Source organism: Loxodonta africana, chromosome 9, assembly GCF_030014295.1.
Source record: "Loxodonta africana isolate mLoxAfr1 chromosome 9, mLoxAfr1.hap2, whole genome shotgun sequence".
Classification (NCBI taxonomy): Eukaryota; Metazoa; Chordata; class Mammalia; order Proboscidea; family Elephantidae; genus Loxodonta; species Loxodonta africana.
Window position 1 is genome coordinate 117,108,608 of NC_087350.1, and position 10,883 is coordinate 117,119,490.

The following is a 10,883-nucleotide window of genomic DNA, read 5'->3' on the forward strand; positions in this document are numbered from 1 at the left end:
AGGCCTCTCCTTCTCCACATGGTTTCTCCACATAGTCTCTCTTCAGCAGGGTAGCTGGATTTCTTAAATGATGGCTCGGGTCCCACGAAACTGGCAGAGCTTTAATTCTGCTGCATCCTGTTGGTTAAAGCAAGTCACAGGCCTACCACAGATTAAAAGGGGCTACGAAAGGGCATGATGATGAAGAGGCATGGTTCACTGGAGGCCCCCCATGTAACAGACCACCGAAACACGACTACCAACATTCAGAAGGCTGGAACGGGAGCAACCACAAGACACTACAAAATAGCCAAAGCTAACTCAAGGCTGGACAATTACAGTCAGATTCCATTCTCTGCTCCTACCCTAACTGAGGTCAACCTGGGCTCAGTGAGAATCTTAATTTTAGGTGGAAGGACGAACAGGATTAATCACTTACAAGCCACATGATCTTGGACAAGTCAACTCATCGCTCAAGCTTCAGCTTCCTCATTTGTGAAACAGGGAAAATTACAGTGCTCCATCTATCTCATAGGAACATCGTACAGAACAATTGAGACAGGAAATGAGACAGAACTTTGAAAATTGTAAACTGCTATACAAATATAAGGAGGTATTACTTACCTGAAAGAGCCCTAAGTATAGTCAACCTAGCTAGGCTCTATTTCCTCTGTTAATAAAATTATAATAATCATAGTTAATTACTCCATATGCTAAACTGCTACCATGGCAATGATATTATGCATAAATAATGGGCTAAAGCACATTATGTTTTGTTACTGTGAAGAATAATAACACTAATACTGGCTTCAATCTGTTGTTGCCCAATTATGTGTCAGGTGAACTATCACTAACCCTTACAAAAACTAAACAAGATAGGTACTATCCCTCTTTTACAGATAAACAAATTGAGACTTGGCGACTGTAAGTAACTTGCCTGTGGTCAAACAGCTAATAAGTGGTAAGTCCAGTATTAATGTCCAACGTATAATAGATATTTGACAAGTATTTGATGTCTAAATTAAGGAACAAATAAACAAAGCCAGGTCTATCTGTCTTTAAAAACCCAGGAGTCTTTCAACTATATCAAAGTACTTCCCTCCCACAATTCCTATTTTTACATGCGGCTACTATAGCCGTAATCACACTGAACATGTCTGATTAACACGCACAATCCATCACCATCTTCTCCACAAAATGGCTTCCCATCTGAAAATACTGTTGATATTCTTCCCCTAAGATTATAAAAAGTTATTGAAGCCTACCTGTATTACCTTCATTTTTTTAAGCACCTAAATCTTTAACTCATCTAATAAGTCAATTTAAGTCAATATTAGCTATAATAGTCATTCTATACTTTGGAAATGCCAACTGTTTTAAAATGATGTATTTATATTCAAAAAAAAAGTAAACCTCACTAAATTTAAAAAAAAAAAAAAAAAAAAAACCCTAACCAATATTTTTAAATCGCAAAAATGTGTGCAGACTGAATGGCAAAAGTTCACATTCTTACATGATAAAGAGCTCTTGAAGGAAGGGGAGGAGAAGCCCCTGCCACATACTAAAAACAAAAATGGCCTATTCACAAAATAAACAGAATGGCTAAAAATATACTTTCTAAAGTTTTGGTTTTTGTCTTTAGTTCTCAAAGAAATTCAAATGAGATTCTTTTTTAACTACCAGATTGGCAAAAATCAAAAAGATTGATCACACTGAGTGTCAGAGAGCACGCAAAGAAACAGAGCCACTGGAGCACTACTGCCAAAAGTATAAAATGGCTCAACCTTTCTGGAGAGCAATCTGGTATCCGAGAAAGACAGGCTTAACGCACCCAGCCTTTAAACAGCAACTAACTTCCTAAAACTTCTCATAAAGGAAATAATTGGACGATGCACAAAAATGCGCACACAATAATTAATCAAAATACCAAAGTACAGGATACCATTTTGGTATTACTAAAAAAAACAAAAACCATCACCGTCGGGTCGACTCCAACCTACAGCGACCCTATAGGTCTGGGCAGAACTGCCCAGTAGGGTTTCCAAGTTAAGGCTGGTAGATTGGAGCTGCCAACTTTTTTGGTTAGCAGCCAAATGCTTAACCATTGCGCCACAGGGCATTTCAGTACTATTTGGTATTTTCAGATAGGAAGTTATTTTGTGGATGAGGAAGGTGATGAATTGCTCGTATTCATTAGATAGGTTTGCTGCAATTACAATTATAATATCGGCACATAAAAAAATAGGGATTGTGAGAGAGAAAAAGGTACCACCTAAATGTCTAAATGGGCAATTGCTTAAATAGATAATGGGGCTATCATATAATGCATTACCCTGGTGGCATAGTGGTTAAGTGCTCAGCTGCTAACCAAAAGGTCGGCAGTTCAAATCCACCAGCCGCTCCTTGGAAACCCTATGGGGGCAGTTCTACTGTCCTATAGGGTCGCTATGAGCCAGAACCAACTCAACAGCACCTAACAACAACAATATAGTCAAAAAGATATAAAATTTTTATTTACTAACGAGAAGGGATATATTCAGGATGTGTCAAATTAAAAAACATATTGTATGTTCAGATTTTCTAAGCAAGTGCCTGTACTTTGGTGTCTAAGAGAGAACACGAGGACACGCTTGCCCAAGATCACCGAGAGTGAGTACAGGGGCACTCGCTGAGAGAAATCCGAGCTGTGACAGAATCTGAACAGTGGCAACCGCTGCGCGGTGGGATTCTGATTCTTCTTCACCTTCTTCTTTGTACCTTTCTGTATTTCCTGAATGCTTTACATTAAGCCTGCATAATTCTTATGAGCAGAATACAATTATTTTCATTTGAAGTAATGCCAACTATCACAAGCATGAAGTTTTGTGAACTTTCAAATGTTACCACTTTAATACAAAAATATTGCTCAAAAAGCAGTTGAGACTAGTGTTGAACGGAAATTTACACTTTATTCCTTTCAAATGACAAATTTAAAATTCTAAAATCTGCAAAGGGACTGTTTCTACTCACCCATTATTGAGAATCTGTAATTTCTCATAAAACTTCATTTTTAAAACACTATAAGTGAAGTAGAAATGTTTAAGTGCCACACAACGCACTTTGAGAAATAACTTGCAGATAGAAGGTCCCGGAGACTTCGGTTCCATGGCTCCAAAAACTCCAGCATTGCTTCGTGCGTTAACTCGGGAGCTTGTTAGTTATACTCGCTGTTTACACAGGGTAACGGCAACTCTCAATCAGGCATGAGTAGACTACCCCACTACCTCCACTTTTGAGTTCAGCTGTGTGAAAAGAGGTACACAACCTCGATCATCTCTTCTAGCAAAATATACAAACAAGAGGTAGAGATTGCTATTCTAATAGTCCTCTCACAAAGAAACACAGCAGACAACAGCAGCTTTAAAACCCTGTCTTCCAAAGAAATAGTGCTCAGAGTCCCAATAGAAAACCAGGCAACAGTGGGCCTGCCCTGCAGGCCACCAACTCTACCTCCAATCATTCCCTAAGGTGATGCCTGGTGGACTTCTTTGCTTGGGAGACATAATTACTAACATATTGGTTAAGAATACTTGAATAAGAGTCACAAGACACGGGCTCACATCCTAGATCCGCCACTGACTAGTTGTGCAACTTCATGAGTCTTTCTTAACCTCTCAGCCTATTTCCACATTCTAAAATAGAGACAAACCCTATGCCACACAACTGACACAGTTGTGAAAAGTTAAATAGGATGATCCACTAAAGAAATTTGTAAGCTGTGGCCTCCTATGTAAATGTAAGGTATGTTATCACTACTGTGCTACATGCTATGCGATATTTAACGACAAACAGGTTTGCCCTTCCCTACCGCCCTGCTCCCTAAAATGCTTCCTTATTTCACATACAATGAAGGACTTTAATGCTGCCAAAATGAAAGAAAGCCCAGAAATCAGATGAAAGGAAAAAACAGTGGGAGGAGAGATGCATACAGAAATTGCTTCTCTTGGCATAATTCAAGAATCTCCATAATTTGGCCCCAACTGATCTACCACCTCTTTCCCAAAGGAAGGACTCTACCGACACATCTACTGGCTAATGCCCTCTAAAACTATCTTCAATAAACATACCTGTAAGTACTTTAGGAGCCCTGGTGGCACAGCAGTTAAGAGCTCAGCTGCTAACCAAAAACGCAACAGTTGAAATCCACCAGCGGCTCCCTGGAAGCCCTATGGGGCAGTTCTATTCTGTCCTGTAGGGTTGCTATGAATCGGAACCAACTTGACGGCAGCCGGTTTTTAAGCACTTTTAATAGAAGCATGCTATGGAAACCCTTTTCTCTATAGACGCGTGTCAGCTTTTATTACTATTAGGTGTGATAACAATGCCCACAGTCAGGCCTTCTGGTTAGTAGCCATAGCTCTCAACCACTGTGCCACCAGGGCTTCCTAATTAACTACAAACAGCAGCAAAGCTGTCTGGCATAAATTAGTTCTGTTTTTTGTTTTGGTTTTTTGGGTTTTTTTTGAAGGTAAAGGTGACACGAAGTGACAGTTGCTATAAATTTTTATAGTGTTCCACTTCACGTAAAAAACTAACAAGGCAAGCAGGCACAGCTGAGTACACATGAACAGGCAAGAGTCTGAACACACACACTTGGGGCTACTTGACAGGACAAGATGGGGCACACCACAAAAATCACAGGCGTTTGCTGCGTATTTATTTGGGCGATTACAAGTCGGACACAGCAAAAACGCAGTCACCTACGCTAAGCGACACGCCAGAGTTCTCAAAAAGAACTTGGCGACTTTAACCCTATTGTCAGATTTTCCTGTTACTTATTAGCGTCATTTCACAAATTGACAGCTTTATTGGCATTATAAAATGCACAGTTATTATTATAAACTACATGAGTGAACAGTACATCCTAACAAGTTTGTGCGAAATGACTACGAGCTATCCGTAACTGCAATTAAATATGTTTGCAAGATAATTCTACCTACTGTTTTACTTCTAACCTTCTTCTCAAACCACCCTCCCCTATACCCAAGTTCTGAAGTGAGTATCAGGTTAGGAAACTTAGGCTTAACTAGCAGGTATCTGTGTCGCTTTCGCCATCTAAGCAGGCTACAAATCCAGCCTCCTCTTTGAAGACATACTTCCCTGCTCTCCCCTTCATTCTGACACCATCACAACTGCTCAGGCTCCCTTGTTTCTCAAATTATTACAAGTCCTCAGCTACCATGCTAGTTCACTGATGATACAAATTTGTCTTTGCTACACCTTCATTGTGACCTTAAAACCCAATGAGCTTCTTAAAAGCCTGCTTCTGTTTAATTTTATTCAATTACTCATTTAAGAAAGACCAGCTACTATGTTAGGTACCACACACACACAACGAAATATGCATGGTCCCCACACACCAGTAGCTCACAGGCTAACATGCCAATCAGAGCAAGTTGCTCCCTCCCAAATACCCAAAGCTCGACACTGGCCTCACAAGGACTTACTTTCCTTGTTTCGGAAACGTTCTACGATGACTTTCTTCTCCTCTCTGGCACTGCTATTCGAAATATCCTATCAGGTCCTTCAATATGCATGGACTCACTACGCTGTGCTGGGCAGCATGCTGGGAGGTGACAAGGTGCTGGAGGGTACAATGGTGAGTGCCACCTCATCTGCTCCCAGGCTGTCCCCATGGCTCTGCAAGGCTCCTGGAACCCAGTACTTGATCATTTTCTTCACTCCCATTTTCTCATACCCCACAACCAAGAGTAAACAAGGCCTGCTGATTGGTCACCCTCTCAGAGGGGCCCCTGCAGCACTACCCGAAGAGCCAGGCGAGAGTGGCCACCGGCCTGGTCCTTGCACTGTGGACAGCCTACTTGGGCTCTCTGGAACAGGCACTGCTCTTGAGGCAAGAACTCATCAGCCATCAAAAAACGGGAAAATATATCTCAAACTCTGACATGCAAAATAAATCTACTGCAAAATCACTGAGATCTCATACTGGATACATTAAAATCTTCTGCTTTTTATACATCAGGTCATAATTTATACAGGATGTGTGATGGCTCAAGGTCCAGGGTCATGCTTCCCGAGACCTCTAGACTCTGCCTCCAGAGGTTCCGGGACCCCAAACTCCTTGCTCAGCCCTGGGCTATCCCACCCAGGGCAGAAGGAGGTGCAGGCAGCCACACCCCTAGGTGGGCAGTGAACTACAGGGAGCTCCTAAGGGGTGCGGCCAGCTTGCTGGGAAGGTGGGCGTATGGGCATGCCATGGGAAAACATCTAGGATACAGGGACAAGGGAGTGGGCTGCGGGACAGTGACAAGGGGAGAGAGGGAGCCAGTTCTGCCTCTGCCATTAAGTTCTAAAGCCGAGTCCACAGAAATCTGAGAATCCTAAATTAAAATCCGGCCGCCACCCAGCCTATTGTAAAGGTATACTGGTTAAGTTAGGAGGTTAGAGTGTGTTTTATTTCACAGTTTGTTAGCGGATTTGCAACATCTAAATATTTAGAAATATAATAAGTTGCCATTTGTATTCTTGCTCTATTAGTGTTAGGGATGGGCCCGCCTCCCATCCTATTTCCACTGATGGTCCCCCAGGCTCATTATAACCTCCCAAGCAATAATAATTATTATAATAGTAGTAGCAGTAAATACGAGCTTGGCTGCTAACCAAAAGGTGCGCAGTTCGAATCCACCAGCCACTACTTCTTGGAAACCCTATGGGGCACTTCGGCTCTGTCCTATGAGTTGCTGTGAGTTAGAATGGATTCAGTGGCAATGGGTTTGGTTTTTCAACAGCAGTAGTGGTAGCAAAAGCACTTCTCTCTGAGGGTCCCAGCACACAGGCAGGCATCTATGCGAGGCTCTTTGTAATGCCTACAACCCCACTGGCCAGGTGTTATCTACTTCTTATGGATGAATTGAAAGTAACATGAGACAAGGTCCTGCTGAAGTAAAAGCCCAAGTTCTTCACCCCATACTTTCTCTGCAATGATTAAGACATGTTTACCCGACTTCAGACCCATTCCTTGCTTGCACGATCTGCCAGGTTAATCACTAAAGGGCCATTTTCATCTTCACATCTGACCGACTTTAAAAAATACACACTGGCTGGTTATGCTTTATCCAGATAAGTTCCAAATCCCTAGCCTAATTTTCCTTTCCACTCCATCTGCTTCACTATTCCCCAATAAACTCTTCAAACTGATGACTCCACCCAACGAGATCACAGCCAGAACGCACCAGTCTCCAGCAGGTGCTTAATCCCTTGCTCACAGCCTATATAACTCCAAAACAACCTTTAAGACCCAACTCATGAAGATTTAAGATTTTCCTCACTGAAGGCTTCTCTAACTACTTGATCACAGAATCTTTTTTTTCTTTTTTCCCTTTTCTATATCCCCATAATAAAGTCTCTAATAAAGTCAGCCAGCAAGTAATTAAGCTATGTACTTAGCATGGTTGAGAACCATAAAAGGGGCAAGACATACCCTTTGACTTCCAACTTCCAATCACTTTATGGAGTTCATCTTGTTAGACGGCAGTACAGGAAGTGGGACTTGAGACAGTGGCTGGCTGGAGATCCTGCTCGACCATACAGCCGCATAGACTTGTGTAAGTTTGCATTGCATAGTAGTAAGCTAAGCACCAGTTGTTTTATAACAAACAATTTTGGGTCTTATAACCCATTTAAAAAAAAAAATGTTGCCATGGAGTCGATTCCAACTCATAGTGACCCTACCTACAGGGCAGGGTACAACTGTCCCACAGGGTTTCCATGGAGCAGCTGGTGGATTCAAACTGCCAACCTTTAGGTTAGCAGCCGTAACTCTTAACCACTGCACCACCAGGGCTCCTGTTACAGCTTAAAATTACTGAGAACCCCAAGAACTTTTTATTCAGCGGTGTGCCAGTAAATGCTTAGCAACCAACTCGCTTCCTTCCCGTCCCCACCCCACCCCCCAGAAGGCCAGATTTGTGTGTCTGCCGATTTCCAGCAAGACCAGTTTCAAGCTAGCAAGATGACATCACTGAAGGCAGAGCTGGGATGGTATAAGCAAGTGGCTCTCTCAAGGTGGTAGGAGCAGGCTCTATAATATCACTAGCTCTATCTATGTTTAGGAGCTCTGGTGGCACAATGGTTAAGTGCTTGGCTGCTAACTAAAAGGTCAGCAGTTCAAGCCTACCAGAAAAGACCTGGCGATCTGCTCCCATAAACACTACAGCCTAAGAAACCCTATGTGCAGTTCTACTCCATCATATAGGGTCCTATGAGTCAGAATCGACTTGATAGCCCCCAACAACAATGACATATTTATCCCTATTTATCGTATTAGAAAACAAAATGCAGAAATATAACACTCAGTAATTTTCAAAGTACAATAAAACCATTACACATGAACATAAAAACGTCTTTATGAAATATATCTAGATTTTTCAAAAGGCAAAAGATTTAATGAGAAGAGAGTCATCACTTTAAGTTTTTGCAAATTTCTTTTAATGTCTTGCTTAATAGAAGACAACTGGATTCTTAGATCTACTTCTACACTCAATAGGCTGTTTTGGCTGAAGTACATGAAGAAAATTCAGTCTCACACAGTTACGTAGTTGAAAAAAGGAGGACCTCGTTGGGTTGGTAACACTCAGAGGTCCTTTGACCATATTTTTAGAACCATATAGTTATTTTGTTGGGCGCCATTGAATCGATTTCGACTCATGGCAACCCATGTGACAGAGTAAAACTGCCCCATATGGTTTCCAAGGCTATAAATCTTTACAGAGGCAGATTGCCACAGCTTTCTCCAATGGAGTGGCTGGTGGCTTCAAAACACCAACCTTTCAGGCTAGCAGCCCAGGGCTTAATTGTTGAACTACAAGGGCTCCTCATACAGAGTATACAGCTTGCATAAAATACTTTGGTATTAAAAGAACTTACCAACAGTGAGAGCTTGGATTAGTTTCATAGTTTAATTAGCGTTTTCTCACCTAGCAATTATCTCAAAATCAAGAATTCTACCTTTAGAAGAAGCCCATGCTCTTTTCTCTATATATGTACACATACAGAAAAGTATAAAGAAAAAGGAATATATATATACATATAAGGCATGGGCTTCTTTTCAGTGTAGTCTGAAGTTAGAATTCTTCATTTTGAGATAATAATACGTTGTTGTTACTGTTGTTGTTAGGGGCTGTCGAGTCAGTTCCAACTCATAGCGACCCTACAAACGAGAGAAAAAACACTGCCTGGTCCTGCACCATCCTTACAATCATTGCTATGGTTGAGCTCACTGTTGCAGCCATTGTGTCAATCCATCTCGTTGAGGGTCTTCCTCTTTTTCCTTGACCCTCTAGTTTACCAAGCATGATGTCCTTCTCCAGGGACTGGTCCCTCTTGATAATATGTCCAGAGTACATGAGACAAAGTCTCGCCATCTTCACTTCCAGGGAGCACTCTGGCTGAATTTCTTCCAAGACAGGCTTGTTCGTTCTTCTGACAATCCATGGTATATTCAATATTCCTTGCCGATACCCTAATTCAAAGGCGTCAATTTTCCTTCAGTCTTATTCACTGTCCAGGTTTCACATGCCTATGAGGTAACTGAAAACACCATGGCTTGGGTCAGGTGCGCCTTAGTCTTCAAGGTGACACCTTTGCTTTTAAACACTTCAAAGAGGTCTTTTGCAGCAGATTTGCTCAATGCAATGCTTTGATTTCTTGACTGCTGCTTTCATGGGTGTTGATTGTTGATCCAAGTAAAATAAAATCCTTCACAATTTCAATATTTTCTCCATTTATCATGATGTTGCTTTTTGGTCCAGTTGCGAGGAGTTTTGTTTTCTTCGTATTGAGGAGAGACAGCCTGGTGGCACAGTGTTTTAAGAGCTTGGCTGCTAACCAAAATGTCAGCAGTTTGAATCCACCAGCTGCTCCCTGAAAACCCTATGGGGCAGTTCTACTCCATCCCATAGGTCGCTATGAGTCAGAATTGACTTGACAGCAACAGGCAATGGTTTTATTTTGAGATGTAATCCATATTGAAGGGTGTAAGTCTTTGCTCTTCATCAGTAAGTACTTCAAAGTCCTTTTCACTTTCAGCAAACAGGGCTGTGTCATCTGCATACTGCAAATTGTTAATGAGTCTTCCTCCAATCCTGATGCTGTCTTCTTTATATAATCCAGCTTCTCGGATCATTTCTCAGCGTAGACTGAATGAGCATGGTGAAAGGACACAACCCTGATGCACATATGTATATGATACATATACAAAAGCACACACACACACACACAAAGACAAAAGCATGGGCTTCTTTTCAGGGTAGTCTAAAGTCAGAATTCTTTATATTGAGACTACATACGTATATGTGTGCACACATACATATATACGTAAATACATATGTATACATATTATATTTTCCCCCGGTCCAACCGCTCCAAGTGCTAAGAATATCAAGCAAAGAGCAGTAACTCCAAAGTATGAACGTCTCCATTTTTAGGAGAAAAAAATTCTATGCAGCGAGAAAATTTCTGAAGCTAATGTAGGAATGAACCTTCCCTGAGCTGGACATAAATACTCAACTAAGCATAGAGGTACAATGATGTTCTACAAATGGACAGTTGCACCTTACATACAAGGTAAGTCAGAGTTAAGACATTCACTGAGGTCAAGTAATAGCTGTTATCTACTTTAACTCTGAAGTTTAAAATTTCTGAGTTTACTTTTTTGGGTGATATGTAACTCTTAAATTGATGTCAGTAAACAGTTTAGCAATATAAGCACATAAGTAGTACTCAAGAAAAAAGTCATTAATTCAAAAATTGCAGAACTGCTCGTAACAGCTACTGGCTCTGTCTGAGAGCCTTCATCTGCGTAGTGCTAAGAGCCATTCCCCCAGTCTCGAAGTGTCACTTTAGCC

At 41.4% G+C, this 10,883-nt stretch overlaps 1 protein-coding gene across 14 annotated transcripts in view; it reads right to left on the reverse strand.

Moving 5' to 3' along the window:
- The window catches only part of RFX3 (regulatory factor X3), a 320,548-nt gene that overhangs the window by 280,969 nt on the left and 28,696 nt on the right, over positions 1 to 10,883 (reverse strand). The gene's annotated exons all lie outside the window — the stretch shown is intronic.